This window comes from Hemitrygon akajei, unplaced genomic scaffold, assembly GCF_048418815.1.
Source record: "Hemitrygon akajei unplaced genomic scaffold, sHemAka1.3 Scf000074, whole genome shotgun sequence".
In the NCBI taxonomy this organism is placed as follows: domain Eukaryota; kingdom Metazoa; phylum Chordata; class Chondrichthyes; order Myliobatiformes; family Dasyatidae; genus Hemitrygon; species Hemitrygon akajei.
In genome coordinates, this window is record NW_027331960.1 from 3,060,098 (window position 1) to 3,071,338 (window position 11,241).

Genomic DNA, 11,241 nt, shown 5'->3' on the forward strand with positions numbered 1-11,241 from the left:
TCCTGTACCGTGCATAACCTCCCTGTCTCACTGGAACGTACCAATGCAGAACTCCACACAAATATGCACTGAACCTGTACCCGACCATAAGCTCCCTGTCTCACTGGAATGTACCACTGCAGAACTCCACACAAATATGCCCTGAACGTGTACCCGCCCATAACCTCCCTGTCTCACTGGAACGTACCAATGCAGAATTCCACACAAATATGCCCTGAACGTGTACCCGCCCATAACCTCCTTGTCTCACTGGAACGCACCAATGCAGAACGCCACACAAATTTGCCCTGAACCTGTACCGTGCATAACCTCCCTGTCTCACTGGAACGTACCATTGCAGAACACCACACAAATATGCCCTGAACCTGTACCCCTCCATAACCTCCCTGTCTCACTGGAAAGTACCAATGCAGAACTCCACACAAATGTGCCCTGAACCTGTACCCCTCCATAACCTCCCTGTCTCATTAGAACGTACCAATGCAGAACTCCACACAAATATGCCCTGAACCTGTACCCTCCATAACCTCCCTGTCTCACTGGAACGTACCAATGCAGAACTCCACACAAATGTGCCCTGAACCTGTAACCCTCCATAACCTCCCTGTTTCAGTGGAACGTACCAATGCAGAACTCCACACAAATATGCCCAGAACCTGTAACTCTCCATAACCTCCCTGTCACACTGGAACGTACCAATGCAGAACTCCGCCCAAATATGCACTGAACAGGTACCCTCCATAAACTCCCTGTCTCACTGGAATGTACCAATGCAGAATACCACACAAATATGCCCTGAACGTGTACCCGCCCATAACCTCCTTGTCTCACTGGAACGCACCAATGCAGAACTCCACACAAATTTGCCCTGAACCTGTACCCCTCCATAAACTCCCTGTCTCACTGGAACGTACCAATGCAGAACTCCACACAAATATGCCATGAACCTGTACACTCCATAACCTCCCTGTCTCACTGGAAAGTACCAATGCAGAACTCCACACAAATATGCACTGAACCTGTACCCGACCATAAGCTCCCTGTCTCACTGGAACGTACCACTGCAGAACTCCACACAAATATGCCCTGAACCTGTAACCTCCATAACCTCCCTGTCTCACTGGAACGTACCAATGTAGAACTACACACAAATATGCCCTGAACCTGTACCCCTCCATAACCTCCTTGTCTCACTGGAGCACGCCAATGCAGAACTCCACACAAATTTGCCCTGAACCTGTACTCCTCCATAACCTCCCTGTCTCACTGGAACGTACCAATGCAGAACTCCACACAAATATGCCCTGAACCTGTACCCGTCCATAACCTCCCTGTCTCATTGGATCGTCCCACTGCAGAACTCCACACAAATAAGCCATGAACCGGTACCCTCCATAACCTCCCTGTCTCACTGGAAAGTACCAGTGCAGAACTCCACACAAATATGCCCTGAACATGTACCCCTCCATAACCTCCCTGTCTCATTGGAACGTACCAATGCAGACCTCAGCACAAATATGCACTGAACCGGTACCCTCCATAACCTCCCTGTCTCACTGGAACTTACCAACGCAGAATTCCACACAAATATGCCCTTTACGTGTACCCGCCCATTATCTCCTTGTCTCACTGGAACGCACCAATGCAGAACTCCACACAAATTTGCCCTGAACCTGTACCCCTCCATAAACTCCCTGTCTCACTGGAACGTACCAATGCAGAACTCCACACAAATTTGCCCTGAACCTGTACTCCTCCATAACCTCCCTGTCTCACTGGAACGTACCAATGCAGAACTCCACACAAATATGCCCTGAACCTGTACCCGTCCATAACCTCCCTGTCTCATTGGATCGTCCCACTGCAGAACTCCACACAAATAAGCCATGAACCGGTACCCTCCATAACCTCCCTGTCTCACTGGAAAGTACCAGTGCAGAACTCCACACAAATATGCCCTGAACATGTACCCCTCCATAACCTCCCTGTCTCATTGGAACGTACCAATGCAGACCTCAGCACCAATATGCACTGAACCGGTACCCTCCATAACCTCCCTGTCTCACTGGAACTTACCAACGCAGAATTCCACACAAATATGCCCTTTACGTGTACCCGCCCATTATCTCCTTGTCTCACTGGAACGCACCAATGCAGATCTCCAGACAAATTTGCCCTGAACCTGTACCCCTCCATAACCACCCTGTCTCAATGGAACGTACCAATGCAGAACTCCACACAAAGATGCCCTGAACCTGTACCCTCCATAACCTCCCTGTCTCACTGGAACGTACCAATGCAGAACTACACACAAATATGCACTGAACCTGTACCCCTCCATAACCTCCCTGTCTCACTGGATCGTACCAATGCAGAATACCACACAAATATGCCCTGAACGTGTACCCGCCCATAACCTCCTTGTCTCACTGGAACGCACCAATGCAGAACTCCACACAAATTTGCCCTGAACCTGTACCCCTCCATAAACTCCCTGTCTCACTGGAACGTACCAATGCAGAACTCCACACAAAATTGCCCTGAACCGGTACCCTCCATAACCTCCCTGTCTCACTGGAAAGTACCAATGCAGAACTCCACACAAATATGCCCTGAACCTGTACCCGACCATAACCTCCCTGTCTCACTGGACCGTACCACTGCAGAACTCCACACAAATATGCCCTGAACCTGTACCCTCCATAACCTCCCTGTCTCACTGGAACGCACCAATGCAGAACTAGACACAAACATGCCCTGAACATGTACCCCTCCATAACCTCCCTGTCTCATTGGAACGTACCAATGCAGACCTCCGCACAAATATGCACTGAACCGGTACCCTCCATAACCACCCTGTCTCAATGGAACGTACCAATGCAGAACTCCACTCAAATATGCCCTGATCCTGTACCGTGCATAACCTCCCTGTCTCACTGGAACGTACCAATGCAGAACTCCACACAAAGATGCCCTGAACCTGTACCCTCCATAACCTCCCTGTCTCACTGGAACGTACCAATGCAGAACTACACACAAATATGCACTGAACCTGTACCCTTCCATAACCTCCCTGTCTCACTGGAACGTACCAATGCAGAATACCACACAAATATGCCCTGAACGTGTACCCGCCCATAACCTCCTTGTCTCACTGGAACGCACCAATGCAGAACTCCACACAAATTTGCCCTGAACCTGTACCCCTCCATAAACTCCCTGTCTCACTGGAACGTACCAATGCAGAACTCCACACAAAATTGCCCTGAACCGGTACCCTCCATAACCTCCTGTCTCACTGGAACGTACCAATGCAGAATTCCACACAAATATGCCCTGAACGTGTACCCGCCCATAGCCTCCTTGTCTCACTGGAACGCACCAATGCAGAACGCCACACAAATTTGCCCTGAACCTGTACCGTGCATAACCTCCCTGTCTCACTGGAACGTACCATTGCAGAACACCACACAAATATGCCCTGAACCTGTACCCCTCCATAACCTCCCTGTCTCACTGGAAAGTACCAATGCAGAACTCCACACAAATGTGCCCTGAACCTGTGCCCCTCCATAAACTCCCTGTCTCATTAGAACGTACCAATGCAGAACTCCACACATATATGCCCTGAACCTGTACCCTCCATAACCTCCCTGTCTCACTGGAACGTACCAATGCAGAACTCCACACAAATGTGCCCTGAACCTGTAACCCTCCATAACCTCCCTGTTTCAGTGGAACGTACCAATGCAGAACTCCACACAAATATGCCCAGAACCTGTAACTCTCCATAACCTCCCTGTCACACTGGAACGTACCAATGCAGAACTCCGCCCAAATATGCACTGAACAGGTACCCTCCATAACCTCCCTGTCTCACTGGAACGTACCAATGCAGAATACCACACAAATATGCCCTGAACGTGTACCCGCCCATAACCTCCTTGTCTCACTGGAACGCACCAATGCAGAACTCCACACAAATTTGCCCTGAACCTGTACCCCTCCATAAACTCCCTGTCTCACTGGAACGTACCAATGCAGAACTCCACACAAATATGCCATGAACCTGTACACTCCATAACCTCCCTGTCTCACTGGAAAGTACCAATGCAGAACTCCACACAAATATGCACTGAACCTGTACCCGACCATAAGCTCCCTGTCTCACTGGAACGTACCACTGCAGAACTCCACACAAATATGCCCTGAACCTGTAACCTCCATAACCTCCCTGTCTCACTGGAACGTACCAATGTAGAACTACACACAAATATGCCCTGAACCTGTACCCCTCCATAACCTCCTTGTCTCACTGGAGCACGCCAATGCAGAACTCCACACAAATTTGCCCTGAACCTGTACTCCTCCATAACCTCCCTGTCTCACTGGAACGTACCAATGCAGAACTCCACACAAATATGCCCTGAACCTGTACCCGTCCATAACCTCCCTGTCTCATTGGATCGTCCCACTGCAGAACTCCACACAAATAAGCCATGAACCGGTAACCTCCATAACCTCCCTGTCTCACTGGAACGTACCAATGCAGAACTCCACACAAATATGCCCTGAACATGTACCCCTCCATAACCTCCCTGTCTCATTGGAACGTACCAATGCAGACCTCCGCACAAATATGCACTGAACCGGTACCCTCCATAACCTCCCTGTCTCACTGGAACGTACCAATGCAGAATTCCACACAAATATGCCCTTTACGTGTACCCGCCCATTATCTCCTTGTCTCACTGGAACGCACCAATGCAGATCTCCAGACAAATTTGCCCTGAACCTGTACCCCTCCATAACCACCCTGTCTCAATGGAACGTACCAATGCAGAACTCCACACAAAGATGCCCTGAACCTGTACCCTCCATAACCTCCCTGTCTCACTGGAACGTACCAATGCAGAACTACACACAAATATGCACTGAACCTGTACCCCTCCATAACCTCCCTGTCTCACTGGAACGTACCAATGCAGAATACCACACAAATATGCCCTGAACGTGTACCCGCCCATAACCTCCTTGTCTCACTGGAACGCACCAATGCAGAACTCCACACAAATTTGCCCTGAACCTGTACCCCTCCATAAACTCCCTGTCTCACTGGAACGTACCAATGCAGAACTCCACACAAAATTGCCCTGAACCGGTACCCTCCATAACCTCCCTGTCTCACTGGAACGTACCAATGCAGAATTCCACACAAATATGCCCTGAACGTGTACCCGCCCATAACCTCCTTGTCTCACTGGAACGCACCAATGCAGAACGCCACACAAATTTGCCCTGAACCTGTACCGTGCATAACCTCCCTGTCTCACTGGAACGTACCATTGCAGAAGACCACACAAATATGCCCTGAACCTGTACCCCTCCATAACCTCCCTGTCTCACTGGAAAGTACCAATGCAGATCTCCACACAAATGTGCCCTGAACCTGTACCCCTCCATAACCTCCCTGTCTCATTAGAACGTACCAATGCAGAACTCCACACAAATATGCCCTGAACCTGTACCCTCCATAACCTCCCTGTCTCACTGGAACGTACCAATGCAGAACTCCACACAAATGTGCCCTGAACCTGTAACCCTCCATAACCTCCCTGTTTCAGTGGAACGTACCTATGCAGAACTCCACACAAATATGCCCTGAACCTGTACCTCTCCATAACCTCCCTGTCACACTGGAACGTACCAATGCAGAACTCTGCACAAATATGCACTGAACCGGTACCCTCCATAACCTCCCTGTCTCACTGGAACGTACCAATGCAGAATTCCACACAAATATGCCCTTTACGTGTACCCGCCCATAATCTCCTTGTCTCACTGGAACGCACCAATGCAGATCTCCACACAAATTTGCCCTGAACCTGTAGCCCTCCATAACCCCACTGTCTCAATGGAATGTACCAATGCAGAACTCCACTCAAATATGCCCTGATCCTGTACCGTGCATAACCTCCCTGTCTCACTGGAACGTACCAATGCAGAACACCACACAAATATGCCCTGAACCTGTACCCTCCATAACCTCCCTGTCTCACTGGAACGTACCAATGCAGAACTACACACAAATATGCCCTGAACGTGTACCCGCCCATAACCTCCTTGTCTCACTGGAACGCACCAATGCAGAACTCCACACAAATTTGCCCTGAACCTGTACCCCTCCATAAACTCCCTGTCTCACTGGAACGTACCAATGCAGAACTCCACACAAATATGCCATGAACCTGTACACTCCATAACCTCCCTGTCTCACTGGAAAGTACCAATGCAGAACTCCACACAAATATGCACTGAACCTGTACCCGACCATAAGCTCCCTGTCTCACTGGAACGTACCACTGCAGAACTCCACACAAATATGCCCTGAACTTGTACCCCTCCATAACCTCCTTGTCTCACTGGAGCGCACCAATGCAGAACTCCACACAAATTTGCCCTGAACCTGTACTCCTCCATAACCTCCGTGTCTCACTGGAACGTACCAATGCAGAACTCCACACAAATATGCCCTGAACCTGTACCCGTCCATAACCTCCCTGTCTCATTGGATCGTCCCACTGCAGAACTCCACACAAATAAGCCATGAACCGGTACCCTCCATAACTCCCTGTCTCACTGGAAAGTACCAATGCAGAACTCCACACAAATATGCCCTGAACCTGTACCCGACCATAACCTCCCTGTCTCACTGGACCGTACGACTGCAGAACTCCACACAAATATGCCCTGAACCTGTACCCTCCATAACCTCCCTGTCTCACTGGAACGTACCAATGCAGAACTAGACACAAATATGCCCTGAACATGTACCCCTCCATAACCTCCCTGTCTCATTGGAACGTACCAATGCAGACCTCCGCACAAATATGCACTGAACCGGTACCCTCCATAACCTCCCTGTCTCACTGGAACGTACCAATGCAGAATTCCACACAAATATGCCCTTTACGTGTACCCGCCCATTATCTCCTTGTCTCACTGGAATGCACCAATGCAGATCTCCAGACAAATTTGCCCTGAACCTGTACCCCTCCATAACCACCCTGTCTCAATGGAACGTACCAATGCAGAACTCCACTCAAATATGCCCTGATCCTGTACCGTGCATAACCTCCCTGTCTCACTGGACCGTACCACTGCAGAACTCCACACAAATATGCCCTGAACCTTTACCCTCCATAACCTCCCTGTCTCACTGGAACGTACCAATGCAGAACTAGACACAAACATGCCCTGAACATGTACCCCTCCATAACCTCCCTGTCTCATTGGAACGTACCAATGCAGACCTCCGCACAAATATGCACTGAACCGGTTCCCTCCATAACCACCCTGTCTCAATGGAACGTACCAATGCAGAACTCCACTCAAATATGCCCTGATCCTGTACCGTGCATAACCTCCCTGTCTCACTGGAACGTACCAATGCAGAACTCCACACAAATATGCACTGAACCTGTACCCGACCATAAGCTCCCTGTCTCACTGGAATGTACCACTGCAGAACTCCACACAAATATGCCCTGAACGTGTACCCGCCCATAACATCCTTGTCTCACTGGAACGCACCAATGCAGAACTCCACACAAATTTGCCCTGAACCTGTACCCCTCCATAAACTCCCTGTCTCACTGGAACGTACCAATGCAGAACTCCACACAAAATTGCCCTGAACCGGTACCCTCCATAACCTCCCTGTCTCACTGGAACGTACCAATGCAGAATTCCACACAAATATGCCCTGAACGTGTACCCGCCCATAACCTCCTTGTCTCACTGGAACGCACCAATGCAGAACGCCACACAAATTTGCCCTGAACCTGTACCGTGCATAACCTCCCTGTCTCACTGGAACGTACCATTGCAGAACACCACACAAATATGCCCTGAACCTGTACCCCTCCATAACCTCCCTGTCTCACTGGAAAGTACCAATGCAGAACTCCACACAAATGTGCCCTGAACCTGTACCCCTCCATAACCTCCCTGTCTCATTAGAACGTACCAATGCAGAACTCCACACAAATATGCCCTGAACCTGTACCCTCCATAACCTCCCTGTCTCACTGGAACGTACCAATGCAGAACTCCACACAAATGTGCCCTGAACCTGTAACCCTCCATAACCTCCCTGTTTCAGTGGAACGTACCAATGCAGAACTCCACACAAATATGCCCAGAACCTGTAACTCTCCATAACCTCCCTGTCACACTGGAACGTACCAATGCAGAACTCCGCCCAAATATGCACTGAACAGGTACCCTCCATAAACTCCCTGTCTCACTGGAATGTACCAATGCAGAATACCACACAAATATGCCCTGAACGTGTACCCGCCCATAACCTCCTTGTCTCACTGGAACGCACCAATGCAGAACTCCACACAAATTTGCCCTGAACCTGTACCCCTCCATAAACTCCCTGTCTCACTGGAACGTACCAATGCAGAACTCCACACAAATATGCCATGAACCTGTACACTCCATAACCTCCCTGTCTCACTGGAAAGTACCAATGCAGAACTCCACACAAATATGCACTGAACCTGTACCCGACCATAAGCTCCCTGTCTCACTGGAACGTACCACTGCAGAACTCCACACAAATATGCCCTGAACCTGTAACCTCCATAACCTCCCTGTCTCACTGGAACGTACCAATGTAGAACTACACACAAATATGCCCTGAACCTGTACCCCTCCATAACCTCCTTGTCTCACTGGAGCACGCCAATGCAGAACTCCACACAAATTTGCCCTGAACCTGTACTCCTCCATAACCTCCCTGTCTCACTGGAACGTACCAATGCAGAACTCCACACAAATATGCCCTGAACCTGTACCCGTCCATAACCTCCCTGTCTCATTGGATCGTCCCACTGCAGAACTCCACACAAATAAGCCATGAACCGGTAACCTCCATAACCTCCCTGTCTCACTGGAACGTACCAATGCAGAACTCCACACAAATATGCCCTGAACATGTACCCCTCCATAACCTCCCTGTCTCATTGGAACGTACCAATGCAGACCTCCGCACAAATATGCACTGAACCGGTACCCTCCATAACCTCCCTGTCTCACTGGAACGTACCAATGCAGAATTCCACACAAATATGCCCTTTACGTGTACCCGCCCATTATCTCCTTGTCTCACTGGAACGCACCAATGCAGATCTCCAGACAAATTTGCCCTGAACCTGTACCCCTCCATAACCACCCTGTCTCAATGGAACGTACCAATGCAGAACTCCACACAAAGATGCCCTGAACCTGTACCCTCCATAACCTCCCTGTCTCACTGGAACGTACCAATGCAGAACACCACACAAATATGCCCTGAACCTGTACCCTCCATAACCTCCCTGTCTCACTGGAACGTACCAATGCAGAACTACACACAAATATGCCCTGAACGTGTACCCGCCCATAACCTCCTTGTCTCACTGGAACGCACCAATGCAGAACTCCACACAAATTTGCCCTGAACCTGTACCCCTCCATAAACTCCCTGTCTCACTGGAACGTACCAATGCAGAACTCCACACAAATATGCCATGAACCTGTACACTCCATAACCTCCCTGTCTCACTGGAAAGTACCAATGCAGAACTCCACACAAATATGCACTGAACCTGTACCCGACCATAAGCTCCCTGTCTCACTGGAACGTACCACTGCAGAACTCCACACAAATATGCCCTGAACTTGTAACCTCCATAACCTCCCTGTCTCACTGGAACGTACCAATGTAGAACTACACACAAATATGCCCTGAACCTGTACCCCTCCATAACCTCCTTGTCTCACTGGAGCGCACCAATGCAGAACTCCACACAAATTTGCCCTGAACCTGTACTCCTCCATAACCTCCGTGTCTCACTGGAACGTACCAATGCAGAACTCCACACAAATATGCCCTGAACCTGTACCCGTCCATAACCTCCCTGTCTCATTGGATCGTCCCACTGCAGAACTCCACACAAATAAGCCATGAACCGGTACCCTCCATAACTCCCTGTCTCACTGGAAAGTACCAATGCAGAACTCCACACAAATATGCCCTGAACCTGTACCCGACCATAACCTCCCTGTCTCACTGGACCGTACGACTGCAGAACTCCACACAAATATGCCCTGAACCTGTACCCTCCATAACCTCCCTGTCTCACTGGAACGTACCAATGCAGAACTAGACACAAATATGCCCTGAACATGTACCCCTCCATAACCTCCCTGTCTCATTGGAACGTACCAATGCAGACCTCCGCACAAATATGCACTGAACCGGTACCCTCCATAACCTCCCTGTCTCACTGGAACGTACCAATGCAGAATTCCACACAAATATGCCCTTTACGTGTACCCGCCCATTATCTCCTTGTCTCACTGGAATGCACCAATGCAGATCTCCAGACAAATTTGCCCTGAACCTGTACCCCTCCATAACCACCCTGTCTCAATGGAACGTACCAATGCAGAACTCCACTCAAATATGCCCTGATCCTGTACCGTGCATAACCTCCCTGTCTCACTGGACCGTACCACTGCAGAACTCCACACAAATATGCCCTGAACCTTTACCCTCCATAACCTCCCTGTCTCACTGGAACGTACCAATGCAGAACTAGACACAAACATGCCCTGAACATGTACCCCTCCATAACCTCCCTGTCTCATTGGAACGTACCAATGCAGACCTCCGCACAAATATGCACTGAACCGGTTCCCTCCATAACCACCCTGTCTCAATGGAACGTACCAATGCAGAACTCCACTCAAATATGCCCTGATCCTGTACCGTGCATAACCTCCCTGTCTCACTGGAACGTACCAATGCAGAACTCCACACAAATATGCACTGAACCTGTACCCGACCATAAGCTCCCTGTCTCACTGGAATGTACCACTGCAGAACTCCACACAAATATGCCCTGAACGTGTACCCGCCCATAACATCCTTGACTCACTGGAACGCACCAATGCAGAACTCCACACAAATTTGCCCTGAACCTGTACCCCTCCATAAACTCCCTGTCTCACTGGAACGTACCAATGCAGAACTCCACACAAAATTGCCCTGAACCGGTACCCTCCATAACCTCCCTGTCTCACTGGAACGTACCAATGCAGAATTCCACACAAATATGCCCTGAACGTGTACCCGCCCATAACCTCCTTGTCTCACTGGAACGCACCAATGCAGAACGCCACACA